General features: G+C 39.8%; 1 protein-coding gene across 4 annotated transcripts in view; it reads right to left on the bottom strand.

Moving 5' to 3' along the window:
• EPS8 (epidermal growth factor receptor pathway substrate 8) overlaps positions 1–18,949 on the bottom strand; it is a 136,289-nt gene that overhangs the window by 63,160 nt on the left and 54,180 nt on the right. The window contains exon 3 of one of the 4 annotated variants that reach the window (XM_032687235.1): positions 3,893–4,010. The exons of the other annotated variants lie outside the window; for them this stretch is intronic. The gene's annotated coding sequence lies outside the window, so the exon portion shown is untranslated. The remainder of the gene's footprint in view (positions 1–3,892; positions 4,011–18,949) is intronic. 4 annotated transcript variants of the gene reach the window in all.

Raw genomic sequence — 18,949 nt, 5'->3', positions numbered from 1 at the left:
TTACATATACAAAAGCTTCAAAGACTTAAAATCCCTATTGCAACAAAGGAACTTTAATAAATATGCCAAGCATTGAAGCCACCACTCACTGCTATTTTTAATTAGAGAATTAAATACCTCATCCAAAGCAACATGAGTATTAATTACCAAGATCAGGATCATTATGCAGAATGTACCACCAGAGCTGGAAGACCAGTCTCTTGTTTAAAAGAAAAAATGAGAGGAGAAAAGAAAAAAAAAAACAACAAGAAAAAAAAAAAAACACCCAAGCCAAAACCCCAAACAACCTCCATCCATACAGAACAGTCAAAAGAGGAAGGTGTCCATGGCATATGAAGGAATTTGTAGAGGGAAGCAGAAAAAAGGGATTATAATGTACCATAAAAATTAGTATCTTTGATAAGTCTACCTCAAGTACAGTACTGAGCTAGCAAAGGATACTATTTTTACTCATAAATCTGAACTCCAGCATGGCTACAACATATTCAATATCTGAAAAGAGATGTATCAAAACTTGTTCTGGTTTGGGTTTTTGGTAGTTTTGGTGTTTGCTTTACTTTTTTTTTTTTTTTAATAAAACCAAAACCAAACAAACCCAAACTGCCTTGGAACCACTCACTGGTGAATTCTGCTCACATAGCACAGAAACCACAGTTGTATTTCCCTTCTTCACACTTGGAATTTTTTTCATTACTTCCTTTTATATTTTGTTACCTCATACTTCAGAGAAGATAGTTAGATTTCAAAAGAGGGCACCCCAGACACTAATTTGAAAGTCAGTTTGCAGTGTACAACCAACAAGCCATCAATTCTACTTTAGAAATGCAAACTTAGAGAAAATATTATAATGCTACTGCGCATGTTTAAAGGAGATAGCAGAAAATTCAGCAAGAAACAGTGTGAAAAGGGTCCTTCCACCCAGATGCCATATGATCATGCTTTACTGAAGATAACACATGTCAAAAAGGTAATGAAATTTGGATACAATTTTCCCTTCACATTGAAAACAAGCTATGAGTGAAGCTACTGAAATACTTCTCAACAATTTCTTGCACTGAATCACTTGCAAAAATTTCAATAAATGATAAGACTTACTGTGGAGGAACTGTAAGTACATAAAAATGAACAAGACAATGTCTTTAGGTTGAGACAAAGTTTTCCTCTCATTCTGGCCAAAAAATGAAAGAACTTCCAACATAGCTAAAATACTGCTCATTGCTGCAAGCTGACAAAATGAAACAGGCTTAACCACCTATCCACATTTATTTGCAAGTTAACAGCTGTGTCATGACACAGTGACACCATTAAAAATTGGCGTGGTGGAGTTCATAACAAAAGCTGAACTGAAACTATATAATGACATACTCTAACCATACCATTAAAATTAACATGGAGGAGGAGGAAAAAAAGGACAAGATGCTCGAATTGCCTCTCTAATTTAGTTTGATAGAACTGTGGCAAGATTTAATTCTTGATTTCACAAATTTGCTTTCTCTAGTTTTGGTTTTGCAGACCTTGTAGCCAGATACACACACAGACACACACACACTGCAGTTACTGTGGGCTCAGACATGGCAAGAGATGACTCCTATTGCAAGACTTTCTTATTGCTCCCTACTCAAACTTCAACTCTACCCCTATTAAAAACAAAAAAGAGCCATACACAAATGCCTCACACAGCTGACACCTATTCTTAATGTGGCAGCACAAAGAATAAATCAGAGCAAAGGCATATTTCTATTTCTAAAGTCCATCAGCTAGTTCCAAAGAAGAACAAATTTCTATGTCAGGAATAGGTTACAATCTTAAATTAAACAACACAAAAAAAGTTAAGTAGAAGCAACATCCTCTGGCTTCCCAGTCACCTTAAACAGCCAAGCTTCATACCACTGTGGGTCACCCATTGATGGTATTCTTTGGTGATACACCATTGTTAATTTAACCTTCATCTTTCACCAATAAAGTGCTCTGAATGCAAATTCAGATATATCTGAAAAGCCTCAAAATATACTGTGGGAAGGGTTCACACTCTTTATCTTACTGCAAGATTCAAATTTTCTATATGGTGCAAAAAAAAACCCCCAAAACATTAACAAGGCAGTTTCCATGCAGTTCAGTGAAAACAAAAAATGAAGGTGAACAAATACCTAAAACTGAAATGTTATTGATCAGGCCACAGCAAATTAGCAATGCTGAGCTGAAAGATAAACTCACAGTAGACCTCAATAGAAAACCTAAAACTTTTCTTTTAAAACTTAACAAACGAGCACATACTCTAATAATGCTGAGTAACTCTTCAAACTTCCCTAGGGAAGGACTAAATCAAATAATGTGCAAACCAGGCAGCAAACAAGGCTTCACAAGGCTGATACGCAAAAGCTCAGGACTTTAGGTAACATGATTTAAAACAAACACCACCATCACAAGTTTTGGTGATTAGACAACTTTTTAATGCACAAAAAATTGGTAAAGTGTTTATATTTTCAGAAGTAATTTAAAATATTGCCCTAATACTTTCAATGTAATTGCAACATCATGTATATATGAAAGTATTACATTAAAACATGATTCCTGGAGAGTATTTGAATTAATTCCAAATCTAGCCAGCATGTCTCCAAAAGGGACCAGGTTTTCACTTGTCATACACACATAAAAGACATAAGAAATAGAATTTGTCCTCAAAGCCATGTAGTTATGAAGCTGTAGTAAATAGCAGCAACAATGCCAATACCTGTGAGTCAAACCCATGCCCTAATTCAGCACAGAGGTTTGACTCTGAAGCTGGTTCATAGATATATGCAACAGAAAACTGTATGTTTTGTTCAAAATTTACTCTGTGCTACAGGGATCTTATTTCTTTCAAACTCTGAGACCTACAAAAAATAGTTTGTGTTTAATCTATGGGGGGAAATGGTGCTCCTGAAAGTTGGTATCTAAGATGCCATCCAGATTACTACCTCTTCTATTCTTCAATAATAGTAGGAGACATGGTCAGAAGGGGCCTAGACACACAGTGTCCATATAGTAATGTAACAACAGTACCATAGAGACTCTGAAAATAAGGTAGAAGAGAGAAAAGACAGAAGAAAACAAATTATACTTTAAATAAAATTGGAGAATAAGTTGCACTATAAGCTATTTTAAGACCTAGCACCAGCATACACTGACTTTTACAAACCCTTTTACAAAGAAAGAACCCAGAACACCAATCACTTAGTGGTGGCCAAGTGAATCAAGATGCTCAATTTAATATTGTCAAAAAAATACCATTATTTCATTGTCATCGAAAAATATGCACTGGAAAAAAAACGTTTTTCAAGGGAAGATTCCTTTTTGTTTTTCTCCCTTCTACCTGAAATACCTCCTTGACACCAATCAAGTAATCCAAAATCATTTCCTGCTCCACAGCAGAGTGGAGTAACGTAGAGATATGAGAAGAGTTGCGTGACACGTTTGCTTGTACAGTAGTGTGAAGTCAAAGAGCCAGTTACTCTAATATCATACAGAATTTCCCTGATGATTCTTCCTTCTGAGCCATGGATTTGAAACAATAAACTTCAAGGACAACTTCCCCCCACCTGAGGTTAAAAACAGGCACATGACTGCAGTGGGATGCATGACCTTGACCAAAGTCTACGCAGTTCTCAGCACTTTGAGACACACAATAACTCAGCTGCATCCAAGCATCAGCTGGAGATGCTTGTTTGCACCATGACAAAAATCTTGGGCATCGATTTTTGTTTGCATTAACGAGCACATAACCCAAAAAGAACATATTGCAATCCAGCGAGTAAACAAAAGGCACTATCTTAAACATCTAAGCAAAAGTGATTATTCCACATTGAGGCTCCAATTATTCAGCACAATGTGAGTCAAATGTAAAAGAACTTACTGAACTGAGGTCACAGCTGACTGAAGTCACACCCTGCTGCAGTATTTACAGTGCACTTAGGGAACTCAGCAATTGTTTCGTGGAAGAAAACAGACTGAAGAATAACAGATTCCACGATCTGTGGGAAGAAAATAGATTTAAGCTTTTGGCATTTCATGTCTTTGATTTTGTAGTTTCAATTATTTATGTTTCTCTGGACGGATACAATCTTCTCATCCACTAATCTGGGCCAAGCCCTTCCTCTACATGCATTACCATGATGAAATCATATATTTAGCTAATGTCAAATTTTTGATGTTTTGTTTTAAATTACCTGATCAAATGCATAAATGTGATCCCCCCCCCGCCCCCCCCAAATCTATTAACAAATTCACATTTCCAAAAGCAGTCCTTGATGTGAATGCCCAGGCTTGGCAAGTTTACAGGCTTGACTTTCAGAAGCATTTACACTTTTTTAAATTTTAAGGCCTTTATAATCACATGCTAGGTTTCCAGCAAACATCCAGTGATTAAAGATGACAAAATTAGAAACTTTTGTAAAAGATTAATTGTAATCAGTGCAAAATGGTTCTGGCTCCAATTTGCTCTAATTACAGAGTTTGAATTTCCACATATCACAAAAAAATTTTGCCCAGGAATTTGTCATTGCTGGTTACCAAGACAAATTTAACAAACTATCACTAGAAAGGGATTCTGAAACGCTAAAACCAGGTACTTCATTGCAATTTGCTCATTCATTCAACTGAAAACACTTGCTGAGGCATTTTCAATGTAAAATTTTCTTTATACTGGTGTCAGATAGTTTCCCAATGGAAACCTCAGTCTGGGTCAGGAGCCCAGGATACCCTGCACCCAGGAAACCTCAGAGAAGCTCTTCTTTTTTGTAAACTTCCAACAGGTTTTGAAGGCAGATAACTTTCCAAAATCTTTCAGAATGTGGATTTGCTGTTCTTCAACTGGTTCTTCTACTAGAAATAAGTGTGTGTGTGACACAAGTGTGGGTGGGAAGGTGAAAAGGAGAAAGAGAAGGAGCTAAAAGGCCATATGAGGTAATGCTTTTTGATCTTTTCCTGTTTGGAGGAGTGACAGATGAGGCTGGGGAAATTTGACTGCACCATTCAATTCCAAGCCCTTCAAGAATTGTTCTAGAGGTGATTCTAGTGATCTTAACATTACTTAAGAAATACTCACCTAAAATCTTTTTTTTTTTTCAAAAATATGGTTACCCTCCTACTTACCTAAGAATGATTAAATAATTAGGCCTTTATCTTTTGAGTCACTACTTTATGGGGATCTTGCACAAATGATACTCACTGGAGATAATTCTAATACATGATGCTGAACAGAACTGTCAGACTTCAAGGGCTGCTCAGCTCTGAATAGCAATGACACTGCAATAAAGTGAGCTACTTCAATTGGAATAAGAAGGATTACCCATGGAGACAGCCCTTGAAGAATGTTGTCCTAAAAACTATCTTCCCCAATGGCCTCATTCTCCTGGTTACACTCATATGGCTAGAAAATATTAGAGCCCTCCAAAAGATGCTACAGAAGGGGCATCCACAGAAAATTTTTGAGGGACAAAGGCCTGTATAAACAGAGCTTTCTCCCATATTGTTAGGCAACTAAGAAATGTTATAAAACTGCACCAGTGATTAAATTCTGTTTATAGAGCTCAGCTCTATTTGCTGAGATTGAGAAGTGTATTTTTCCCTTTTCCAGAAGGCACACTAGATAAACTTTAAACTCGTACCCTGTTTCAAAGGAAAAATATTTGTCCTACACAAAGCCTCTATTCAGCTTCCCTGTTTTTACTACAGTAAGAAAAATAGCTGTGCCCTGGATAATTTGTTCATATATGCCAATAAAAGCACATTGGATTAGAGCCAGTACTTCTAGCAAGCACCCAGACTTCTAAAATCCCATGAAAAGCAGAATTTTTTTTCTCTAGTTATCCTTTTTCTATTTGCCATTCTCAGTACTTAGTACTGGTTTCCATTTCATTTGCCTTTATGTTACTGTGAGAAGCAACTAGAAGAGAAAAATAAGACTAAAGAATAAAACCAAAGCTTTTAAAGAAGATGTTTTATGAAAAAGAGCTTTCAGATATTTTCATACAATGTTTCAAGTGTTAAGCATATATAGTTTTGAACTCAACTCTATTTAAAAATTATAAAGGAGGCTAAACTATATTCATGTTTTAGACATATAAAGAAATAAGAAACATACTGACATAAATATTTAGATACCTGTGCTTTCATGCAGGACTCTAAGCAAGATGCCTGCTGCCTAACCTAGGCAGGTCTGTGGCAGACCCAGAGTAAAAAAGACCCTGGACAAAATTATTGGCAAGTTATTCAGATCATATCACTTATCTGTGTGCATGTGCTTCCCCAAAACTCAAGTGCAACTTTTCAGAAAGGTTTCCCAAACAGTCACAGAAATGGGGCTGAAAAGGAAAGAAGTCATCTCACATCCTTAAGGCAGCAGCAACTGTGACAAGGTATTTCCCAAAAAGCAGCACTTTCTAACCTCTTCCTTGGGCCTTTGGCGAGAGAGGCTAAAAACCTGGGGAAATCCAGGGTCTCATTAGCCTTACTCTGAAAACGTTTTACTCAACAAATAATTTAAACCCTTGCTCAATTTAAACTACTATAATACTGCTTCTGTCCACGGCATACCCAAAAAACACATTAGGTTCTTCATTTCAGAAAAAGTCAATAAAGGGTAACAGCAACACGCGTCGAACCAGTGTTAAACTGGGCTTGTAAAAATATCCTATTCCTCAGTCTTGTCTGATCAAGAATAGTTGGCTTACTGCTCCCTCCTCTCTCTTTTATAACTTATCACTCACATCAACAGGCCCACAAGGATGTTGTATCATCTCATATGTTTTTCCAGACAGGCAATCCAAAGTAAGCACACGTCAACTTCTATTTTCCCACAGGAGCCCACAAGGCAAGTTTCAGGGGGAACAATATTACAGTTACTTCATCTATATATTATCTTTCATTATCTCAGTGTTTTTCTAAACCATATCCCTTTGCTTCTTGAACTTTGTATAACCTCTTCTCTTTCCTCATATTGTTTAATTCGGCCTTATGTTTTTCTCCTCCTTTTCCTTTTTTTCATGCACACCTACAGCAGACTTTCTGGGGGAAAAAGAAAGTTATTAGAGAAGAAATAATTTAACTGTAGACTCAAAAATAGTCCTGACATTGTCCAAAGTCTTTAAGATGGGGACTGAGCTTGCCATCCACACTGAGGATGTGACTGTCCTTCATCTCCTGTCTGACTGAGTTGGATGATAATGGAGAAAATTAACAGTGACAATTCTAAATATTGCCTTTCACAACAGAGAGACCAAAACAATTAAAGGTAGGATTTTATTTTTTTTTGGTGAATGGATATGGTAATTTATGTTGCCTATCTGTTGCATTAAGCTTTCTGAAAACTCATTCACAGATAGGTTTAAGGGAAATGGTAGAAGCAATTACTGCTCTAATTGGCTATGCCCTCTTTCTGCCTTTACAAGAATATAAAAATGTGACAAAAATCTCAACTTCTTTGTAGGTATCAGTCTGAAATCCAGTGCAAAAGAGCAAGTTGCAACTTGCAGGGATTGAGTTTATGGCCCAAGTAAAATTTAGCACAGGGATAAGGCGTTTTACTAGGACAGTAGGAAGGCTGCCAGATGCCTCACCTTTGTCCATCAACAAACAACTTAGATAGCTCCCAGACTACCCACACTTGAGTCACAGTCTAAATATTTTCACTATAAACTAAGGATGTCCCTTCCGAGACTGCCTACAACTAAACTGGTAGTTAGCAAAACCCCTGCTGAGCAGAGGCCTCATGGTCCTCAAACACTTTCTTAGGCTCTAAACAGCTTTTAAAACCTGTTCTCTCCCAGCTTGCCTTTACCCATTGCCAGCTATCCATATGCCACTTCACCAATGTGCTAACCCAGTTTTACTGCAAAAAGAGGTCACTATAAAATGGGAAACCTCTGCACTTTGCAGTCGGCATCACGGGCCAGCACAGATTTTGCATCAGAGGCACCATGTCTACTGCTGCAGTCTGCAGATGGATGCTGTCTGTCAGAGGGCAGTGCAACAGCAGCACCTGTCTGATGTCACCAAACTGCCTCTGGCCTGGTCTCAAACACCACATTTTGTCTTGTTTTCAAAAGCAAGTGGAGAGATGCAGCCAACTCCTTGAGTGAGACGAGCCTCCCCAGTCCACATACCCATTGCCCATCCTACAGCAAAATGGTCCCAGGGCTTCAGCTGTCCACTCTCAGTGAGGACATGGGTGAGGACAGACCTTCAGCCACAGCTCAAGCCGGTGTTTCAGCAGCAAACTGCCCTGTATCATGCTCAGATCACCATTCAGCCCTACACAGCTGTTTTGGTAAATACCCAAGTGACAGCTGGTCTGTAAAAAACTCTTCCAAGGCAGAGAGGTTCTTTATCCTTCATCTCCTGTGTGTGGGCCTGGCTCTGGATTGCACTGAGCCACCTCCTCCAGGAGTGACCCTGTGGGCCAACCACGTCACCCACTCTGGGGATGCCATCACTGTTTCCCTCATCAGGCACAGAGGAAGGTTGGTGGGAGCAAAGCCATTAATTGGGATGTTGCATTGCCTGGTGGGAACAGAGAGGTCACCAAATCCTTTGCTGCTCATGCACAACAAGGTCAGTACTCCTTGCCAAAGGTGTCAGCACAATTAATAACTAGTCAGGCTGACCAAGCCCACTACCTTTGTGCCCTTTGTTGAAGGAAAAACAGCACAGCTGCAGTCCAGAGCGCTGAAGGTGACATTTAGGTAAACTCTGTATCCAAAAAATTTGCTTCCTTTGCTGTTATTCAGCTTTGTGACTCAGTTCTTCCAGGCATATGCACATCTCAGCCAGTGCCAGGCTCTCAGGTGATGTTAACGTGAGATATACACATCCATTTCCTCCAAACAAAGTTAGAAATATGGAATAAGATCACAGCTCTAATCAGATTGGGAAGGCTAAGGATTACAGAAATTAGAAAGGGAGAAGGCCACTGGATTCAGCCCTTTTCTAGCTACAAGACCATCCCCCTAGTCATAAGCTTTCTGGTTTCACTGCTGGAGAAGCACCTCTTGAAAATCTTACACCCAAAAGAAAAAAAAAAAATGCAGACGAGACACAAGATTTCTTCAGCAGAAACATGGTGCTGAGAGCACAACCACACTGCCCTTTCCCTCCTGCCATGCTTGCACAGCAACCCTGTCACCCAGGAGTTCATCCTGTACTTTGGGAGGGGCCCTTGGTTTGGATTCTCACACCTGGCAAAAGGAAAGACATGCCAGTTTTCAGCTGGCAGCCTTGAGACTTGACAAAATGTACTCTTGATTCGGAGAAAACACTAAGAGCTTATTACCTAGGGATGGGGGGAAAGTCTACACAGTTTTAGATTCAAAAAAGGGCACTTGTGGCCAGTAGTTTCAAAATCCCTTACAGTTTCTGCAAGGTCAAGCCCTGTTGCCCCTGTCTCCCTCACTGCCTTTTTCTCCAGTGAAGGTATATATAGCTCTTTTTCTAAAAGTTCCCAGAATATTTGTATGCTTCTGCAAGGAATTTATTAGGAAATCATAGATTTTTGTAAGGGAGAGGATCCAACATCCTACAAACAGGGAAATCCCAACAGATGTCCTAACACTTTTCCCTGCTGCCCAATCGATTGTCGAGCACGAGGGGCTCCTGTGCAGTTCACTCCTGCCAAGTTTTAGCATTGCTTAGCAGATGGCTACTTCTCATTGTGCTCAGGGGTTTCCCCTCCCTGGCACTGAATGGCTTCACATCAGCCAGAAGCTCAGGCACCACTTTGCCAGACTTTACAACCACCTCCCTTCACACCTGCACCAGCAACAGTGTGACTTCCCTCTCCTGTTCAGGCTTGGTGCAATCCAGAAGCTCAAGAGATGCTAAACATCCACTTTCCTTTTAATCACGAGCAGAAGTGGCACTGCAGCCCTAACACACGTGATCAGATGCTCTGGCAAGTGCTCAAAGTGACCAAAGTACTCCGGTCACACAAAACCGGTGGCAGCAATGGCTCTCCTCCAAAATTTCGGGCATACATTGCACAGCATCCTCATTTCCAGTAATCTAACAGACATTTCCAGACATCTAACACAAAGAACCACAGTAGATGACACTTGCTCTGAATGTTTAACAAACAAGTGTTTAGTCCCTGTAAGTTGTCCTTAAGTACATAAACCAGTAGGGTAGCTCTGATGATGGAGGAGATGATTCTCTTTTGGATTGCTCCTGAAATGGAAATATGTGAACTGTGACGTCATGTAATTTGCACTTCCCTGATATTAGGTTGTTCTTATCTAATGTTCCTCTCTTGCTCATATTTTTAGTGTACTCCAAGGGGATATTATCCAAGAGGATAATACACATGATGAAGAAAACTAACCGTAGGCGGTATAAAAACTAATGCCAGACTGACCACAAATGCTCTCCCAGAGATTCCCAAACCTGCCCAAGTGGAGGCAAGGAACGGAAGGTATCTCTCACTTCTGACTCACGTTGTTGGCCTGAACACGAGATGGTTCATTACTCAGAAATGGCATTTGGACTCCCCCCGCCCCCATCCCCAAGAGTAAAGTGCAGCAGAGCGGGGAGGAAACATCCACAGCTCCAGATTTATGGAAGAAAAAAAAGGCTGCACAACCCTTGAGGAATCTGGGATACATTTCAAGCCACAAGAGTAACAACGGAAATTGTAAGCAGCATAATGATTTTTTTGTGTATTTTTGAATTATCTAGAGAGAACTAACTCTATCTCTACAGTATAATGTATTTTTGCATACTGTCCACATCCCACAGAGGCCGAGTCAGCTGTGGTGTTCTCTCCCAAACATATAAATAAGGCTAAGAAGAAAACCTTGCTTCCATTTAATTTGCATTTTCTTTTTTTTTTTTTCAATCCCTGGTAAATTTTAATCCCCATCTTGCTGCACACAGAAAACAGACACTTGAAAAGTTTTTAATCCCCATCTTATTGCACATAGAAAACAAACATTTGAAAAGTGACTGCTAATAAAAGAAATACTTGGATCAACAGGTCAATACCTAAAATCAAATTACAAAAGCAGAAAAAGAAGTCCAGAGGATTTGCAAGAGTAGCAGATAAGAGATCATCATTAGATGCAAACCATCCTCTCTCCAAAAGAAAGCTACAGTTTTCCTTTTTTTTTTTTTTCTCCTCTGTTTCAGGGAGTTTTAGGGGAAGGGGTTGCAGGAACCACAGAGCAGTCAACTGCCCAGCTTCCATTAGTCTCTTTTAAATATCGATTTTGAAAAATATTCCTATTTCCTGAAAATCAAGGCAATTACATGCACCTAGACAGTTCTCAGAAGAAAAACGTGACATAATACTTGTGTGTGCAGTAGTGCATTCAGCTGGACATTTTTGTCATCTTTAACACTTGCTTCCAAATGCTTTGGTCAATAATTTATTTCACCACAATACGCTCACAGGATTAAATCTCACACTGTAATTTGAGCATTGCTGTTCACAGATCAGTCTACCCAGAATGCCCAAAATATTAATTAGCACTAGAAAAACCCAGATCATGAGAGACGACTGGCACTGTCCAAACTTAATAAATAAATAAATAAATAAAAAGGATATTTAATCTTTTCAGAAATTTACAATCCTCTACTTCATCAGCTAATACTGGAACATTGCATCCTTCCATGTTTCCCTGGTACCCCCTTTTCTCTGGATATGAAGTAAAAACATATCAGACTAGTCAAGCACAAAACTTACAGTTTTGACAGACTTTCAAAATAAATAGAGAACCAATGAGCTTGAGAGCCTGCACCTGTCTGGAATTGGTAGGCCAAGCTGGAACCAACACATGGCTGTTCTGCAGTTACATCAGCTTTTGGGTTTTTGACTGTGCACAGCACTTACTGCATCGTGTACATTAAAAAAGTGTGCACGGCTTTTAATTTTTTTTTTGATCACTTTACATGACCACAGTCTCCAGGAAAGGAGTTAACTGTTATAAAATTACAGCTAGAAACAGTCTGGGTTGAGTGAGGGTTCTGTAGAGGTAAAGCTTAATTATTTACAGTTTAAGTCTTAACAGACCAGGTCCCAAGGTCATTTATTACCAAGAATGAACATAAATCACTGGTTTCTATTTTTATAGTGCAACCACCAGCACTCAGGAAGAGCTATAAGGTGAGTAAGCAGAGATACCCACCCTTAAATAACACCACGGGAAAGACTTCATGAGTATAAAAACGACACAGGGTAAATATATCTGCTCAAAAAGTGGGGATAAGTTCCAAAAAAAGCAGAATTGACACGATTTGGCTTGGCCACAGCTGAAGGGTGTACCCTGTGGTGCAGAAGGACCTATATGCCACAATTCCCTGTGACAAGGGAATCCAAAACTGGTGGTTATAGTCTATGGCTTGGACTAGATGTCATCCGAGGTACCTCTGCAATTTTCAGTACCTGCCTCCTGAAAATAAAGGTAACTTCAGGGAACTAAGATTGAGTATCACAAGGTAGAAAACACACAGTAATCCCTGTGTTGATCTGACTCCCAAGGAGGTATTGGCACCATTTAAGACCGATATTTATTGTTCAAGTTCCAAAAGCATAGGATGATTCTTCTACTTCAAGGAAAAAAATGCCCCATTGTGCACCAGTAGTCAATGTACATTGCACAAATCCCCATTTGTAGCATAAACATATTAGGAGGGCACATACCATTATAGCCAAGCACTGGTGTTTATATTTTGTGAACATCAGTAGTAGCAAAACAAATGCTTAGTTACAGGAGGAATGGAAGTTCAGTGATTCAGTAACATAACAAATCAGCTGCAAAATGAATATATACAAATGTATCACTAATACAATCTACTATGGTAGAAAGTTTTATCCTGGTGGACAAAGTTTGGCTGGTGGACAACACCCTGTTGTTACTGAGTTATTTTTAAATGGGCATAAATGAATAAAAGTGTGGTTTTGATCTATCAAAGGTGAAAAAACCTAAAAGTTACTCCTTTTATAAGGTGATTCCCCTGCCACACACATACTAGTTGTGTAGTCTTAATAGTAAACCTTTTGTGGATACTTTTAAGGAGAGTTAAGAGTAAGAATTTTAAACAACATTCATAATAAGTATACAATAGACCTTTATTTCTATGATCTATCAACTAAACAGTAGCTTATCAAGACCCTTTGAATACCAGCCTATGCAAATATATTGAGGTGCAAAGGAGAGATACATGCTTAACTCTCCTCTATCTTCTAGCCTATGAATCACCTATTGTTTCCAAATTGTGAGCTGTGCTCAACCCTTCTTTTAGTGCAGGGTCTGATCCTTATCTGTACTATGTTTAAATCACTGTATAAATTGCAGAGTAATTTAGGTTGGGAGACATCTCTGGAGGTCATCTAGTGCCAACTTCCTGATGAAAATAAGACTAACTTGTAAGTTAGACAGAGATATGATCTATGAATCATGTACAATAATCACAGGGACTCCTCAAGCCACCAGAAATTCATCAAGTGATCGATGAGCAGCTCCCAACCACAAGTAAAATAAACTCTCCCATTTTGGCCCCCTGCTTATGTCCTGTTACATCTGAATAGGACCAAGAACAGAAGTAAAGGTCTTGGTAAGAGCACAGTTGCCAACTTGTGACTCAAATGCAGTTCAGCAGCATTTTAAGAAACCTGGTGTAGAGACAACCAGGGAAAGGAGGAGGCAGCATATCAAGGATAGACAGCTGCCAGAACCCACAGGAGGAAGGTGGATAGCATAGTGAGGGGAGCACTGTGGGTGAAAGTCAACAGAGTATTTCTCTGGAGGAAGGAAGCACAGCTTAGCTGGCTAACACATGGTTCCTTAAAACCCATTTAGTGCAGCTTCCATGGTCCCTGGTGTCATGGTTTAACTCCAGCCAGCAACTAAGTACCACAGAACTGCTCCCTCCCTCCCTCCCTGCCCCTGGTGGGATGGGGAGGACAATCAGAAAAAAAAGCAAGACTCATAGATTGAGATAAGACCAGTTTAATAATCAAAACAAATTAAAATATTGTACTACTGCTACTAATAACAACAATAAGAAAAATAAATATTGTGATGAAAAGGAGAGAGACAGAGAAATGAAACTCAAGAAAGACAAGTGATGCACAGTGCAATTGCTCACCAACTGCTGACAGATGCTCAGCCCGTCCTGGCGCAGCCATTGGCACCTCCCAGCCAACTCCCCCCAGTTTATATCCTGGGCATGACGTTCTATTGTATGAAATATCGCCTTGGCCAGCTTGGGTCAGCTGCCCTGGCCACAAGAAGGAGAGGCTTCTTGTGCCTCTCCTCACCGGCAGAGCACGAGACACTGAAAAGTCCTTGAGTCAGGGTAAGCGCTACTTAGCAACAGCCAAAACACCAGCGTGTTATCAACATCATTCTCGACCTAAATCCAAAACACGGCACTGTCACGGCTCCCAGGAGGAAAATGAGCTCTATCCCAGCTGAAACCCGGACACCTGGTGACCCAGAGATCCCACTGCATGAAGACACATCCGTACTCAGGACAGCCCTGCTGCAGCTGTTTGTACACCCCCTTAGCCGAGGCCTCACCGCGGGGCCGTGGGGAGAAAAGCGATTGAGTTACAACAAGCTCCGTCCTCGAGCACAGAGCAGAGAATGAACATCTACTGTCTAGCACAGACAATCTGTCAAACTGTAAATTAATATAACTGCTTGGGATTAGCATAATTCATATATACATACACATAGATACATATATTTAAATAAGAACTGTAGCACCCCAATATTCCCCAATAAGTTTGGCTTTGTGTCCTTGGACTTGACACAGAAATCGAGGCTACAACAAGGAGCTATGCCAAGTGCAACAGGCTGTACATTATTTAACAGTTTGACCATTCTACACTATGGTTTGTCACGGTTCCCACATACAGAAACAAATCCTCTTAAGTTAACAAGCTTGAAAATGGTCACCCTGGACAGTGTTGAAAGCAGTCCACATCAGAAGGTATGCCCAAAAGAGAGGAACAACTTTTGCTGTTCACACTTAGATCATACTGGAAAATTGAATAACTGCTTCTCCACCAGCACCGGCAGCAACAAGAACGTTCTGAGCAGATTGCAGGTACGTTAACAAATCACAATGCTTAACATGACCCACTGCTCAAAATCCCTTGTGGTTGTAGCCGTTCCTGGCAAACTGAAAACATTTTTCCCTCCACACTTCCTCTCTGTAGTACAGCTGAATGACCTTGGTGGTGGGAGAAGGTCAAAGTAGATGAGAAAAGAGCCTTTAAAAACACTGATTAACTATTTGATATTAAGTACTAAATTCACGTTTTGGAGACAAAGCCAATTTCATTAAAAACGTTTAAGTCTTGGAACTTAAAAGAAGATGCAGGAGTTCCAAGAACAACTATTCGAGCCCACCCAGTCACCTCAACAGTCCCTTCTTCCAAGCCAAGGAAGCTACAGAATGAACAATCTCAAAAACATCGAACTACCAAAACCAAAACCAACCAACCAAACCAACCAACCAACTCACAAAAGAAAAGGAATGGAGGAAGGGATGGCAGGAGGGCTTGCCTTTAACTTCACATACCCCTCGCTTTGCCCTGTGTGTTGCCAACTGACATAAACCACTCCACACTTTTGCAGGTCACCTTTACGACTTGGTTTATTTGTATTTTTGCTCTTTCCCAGACTCTTTTGGTCTCCTGTTCTCCATGAATAAGCGAAAACTGTCAATAGCATGGAAATCAGTTCAGAGGGCTTCCCCATACCCTGGAGTGGTGACTTACAAACTTTTGTCAGGTCTCAGCATTTTTATTTTGTCTCTACAGACAAACAAACATCTTTACCTTTACATTGACGGCTTTACCATTGGAAGAAATAATCTCAATTTTAAACAGAAGTTTACTGTATGCCACACATGCCCTCTGGACTCAGGGTATGTCTCTAAGTCAAGATAAGCAGCTGGTCCAGGAGCCAGAGAATATACATTAAATAGCATAAAGGAATAGCTGCCCCAGGGACTTCGGGCCCGGTCTCAGCATGGCTGCAGCTGCCTCCCAGGAACCTCTGCATCAACCTATGCCCACCTTTGCTCACCTTATTACTCTTGAACCTATTTTACCCTCTCTCTGCCTCCACAGCTATCCCCATGTTAAAACATCATATATTTAGAACTGGAAACAATTTTTCTTTTCAACAATTACCCTCAAATCCCAAATCTCTTGCAGCATCCAGATAAAACATTAATATAATTAATTCTCTCTATTTCCCCTTTCTATCATAACCCCCATGGTTTACACCTCAGTTGCATCTTCTCATGTGCTTGCAAACAGTACCATAACAGCATTCTTGTACCTCTGCCCACTGGCTAAATGATAAAGTCAAGAAAATTTGCATGTACAAGAAACAGTAAAGCGAGGAATAAATGAAGTACCTGAAAACCCAGTGCTGGTCTAGTGCTACACTCCTTCACTTCCATGCAGGCTGATGGGTATTTTACCACAAGTAATTTATCAACAGCTCTAGGGTCGCACAAAGGTGACTTAAACAGAAAGTTTCTTTAAACCTACTTGATAAATACTGAAATAATGGAGAAAATAAAGGAAGTAACTTCTAAAAGGAGGCTTGAAGCACTTCTCCTGAATGCTGATTCTGCTCAAATAGGTTTGTTTTTTTTTTCTGCAACAAGAGTCCAGCAGTCTCCAAAACAAATAAAATAAATGCTTCGAAAGGTAGTAGTTCTGGTCTGATAAACAGCAATATAAAAATGGCATCTTTGCACTCAGCAGAACTGCTGCTGGTGTGCAGTCAGGAGTGATTGCTGCTGACTAGGGAGATAAATAAGGTTCTACTACTCTCATGCTTGTTTGAAACAGGATATCATTGCTACTGTTGTGCAGCAAAGTGAATACTATTGTCTTCTATCTAAAGCCAAGTTCTTCATTAATTTTCAATTACATATCTGGACAGTTCCTGCTGCACCACTCAATAAGAGGTAATGGGATACAGAGACAATATCAGAGTCTGTTTCACTCTGCATAAACTTTATGATGCAAAAATGCTCAGGAAGGGAGATCAGCCCACGAGACTGGGAAATGCTCAACCTGGAGCCAAACAGAAATTCCAGCCTCATAAAGCTACTTTTAAAGAAGCACTTTCCAGGTTCAAGAGCTGCATTTCTTTATAGAATGCTATAGATCCAAGCAATGCTGAAGGGGCGGGAAACAAGACCAAAAAATAAGTAAGTAAGCACATTGATGTAAAAGATTTAACAAAGAGTTTTCACAGCCTAAGTTCAATGTCATGTGTGTAGGCTGCAGGTATAAAATAAAATACAATCTACAGATATGGATAAATACCAGCTCATCATTTCAAGGAAGTATATAGGCTAGAAAAAAACTATTTTATGACACAACCAGAATATAAATACATTTTGTTTTATAGGACTGGTTGGTAAGTAATAGAAAAGAAGTAGATAATGCAAGTTCTCAGCATTCAAATTGATAAACTACCACATTTTAGAAACTATTAGGAAACACATCCTTGAAAGTGAGGGTTTAAAATACTTTAGAGCACATTTTGGCAATACTTAGAATAAATAAACAGTAACAGTGTCTGCTCTTTGGAACCTCAAAGTCAGAGAGATAAGGAAACTTCTGAAAGAAGGAACAGATAGGAAAACAAGAAGACCTGCTTCCAGAGCCTCCCAGGACTCAGAGACAAAACACATCACCATTATTTTCTTACCATTATCTGACTTGAAGCTCCTGAAAGTTAACTATTTCTCTTAAATCAAATACAGCATACATCATATTTCCATCTGGAAGTGCTTGATATTTCTCAGTATCTCAGTAAGCATGATATAAGATGCTATTGTTTGTCACACTGCCACTTTTTTTTTTCAGAAAGTCCCCATGAAAGTTATTATATCAAGCCTGAAATTTCTTATAAAGAAGACAAGCAGTATTTTCCACTTTTAGCTAAGAAGTTCTGCCATATTGATTTTCTTGTTTCCATATTGTTTTCCTTAAAAGATAAGCCTCAATGAAGTAGTTAAGACTCCAATAAACTATTTATCTTAATGAATAGACACAGAAACTGAATTAGTAGGTGATATCACTTCTAAAAATGCATTACTAAAACCACTCCATTTGTGCCAGTAACTATGTATGTGCTGGTGTGATGTCAGAGGCATTTCATTTCATGACACAAAAGAACAAGACAAAAACTTGGGGCAGAGAACAGAAACAAATCCACTAAAAGTTTCATGTTGCTACTGATAAGTCAGAGCTTTCCAGATTTAAGAGGGTGGTTGACACCAAGAAAATATTTTTCTTACATTCAAAGAGTCTGAAAATGCTGCCAAAGAAGATCAAGGGAGCTTGTTCCCTTTTTTCGTTGCATCTTTAGGTCAGACACTTTAAATAGAGTTTTTGGCACACAATAAAATAAACCAAATCAACTTCTGCCAAATTCCTGGCTTTTTATGACTCAAGCTGCCAGGTCTTTTAGTTACGCCAAGCTTCTGCAAGAATTAAATACCGTTCAAGTTAACCTGGCAGAAAAGGCTGGGTCCTTATCAGGTGAACATCAGCACAGCTGTCACTTCAGGAGCTCCACAGCCATTGCACCCTGAGGCTCTTAAGATCTGTCTCTGGGCCAGGACCTAATCCTGCCAGTGCTCACCTGCAAGCCAAAGTAGCTCAGGGCAGAGGAGGGAGGGCTTCTCCCACCTCTTCGCCTTCCTCCATCTGTTTGTTACTACTGCTGTGTCCTTCTTTACCGTGATAACACAGGCAGCTGTTTGAACTGCTCAAAGATGCGCATCCTGAGGCTGTATCCCAGGGAAGGCACTAAAAGGCAGGTGGTACAACTTCAAGCTCGCAACACATCTCGATCCAACCGCAGGCCTCGGATGCACCACTTTGGTAGAGGAGAAATTCTGTTTTTAAACACCTCTCTGCCAGTACATAGGAGCA

This window comes from Chiroxiphia lanceolata, chromosome 5 (assembly GCF_009829145.1).
Source record: "Chiroxiphia lanceolata isolate bChiLan1 chromosome 5, bChiLan1.pri, whole genome shotgun sequence".
Taxonomy (NCBI): Eukaryota; Metazoa; Chordata; class Aves; order Passeriformes; family Pipridae; genus Chiroxiphia; species Chiroxiphia lanceolata.
This window is presented reverse-complemented; position numbering and strand designations above follow the sequence as displayed.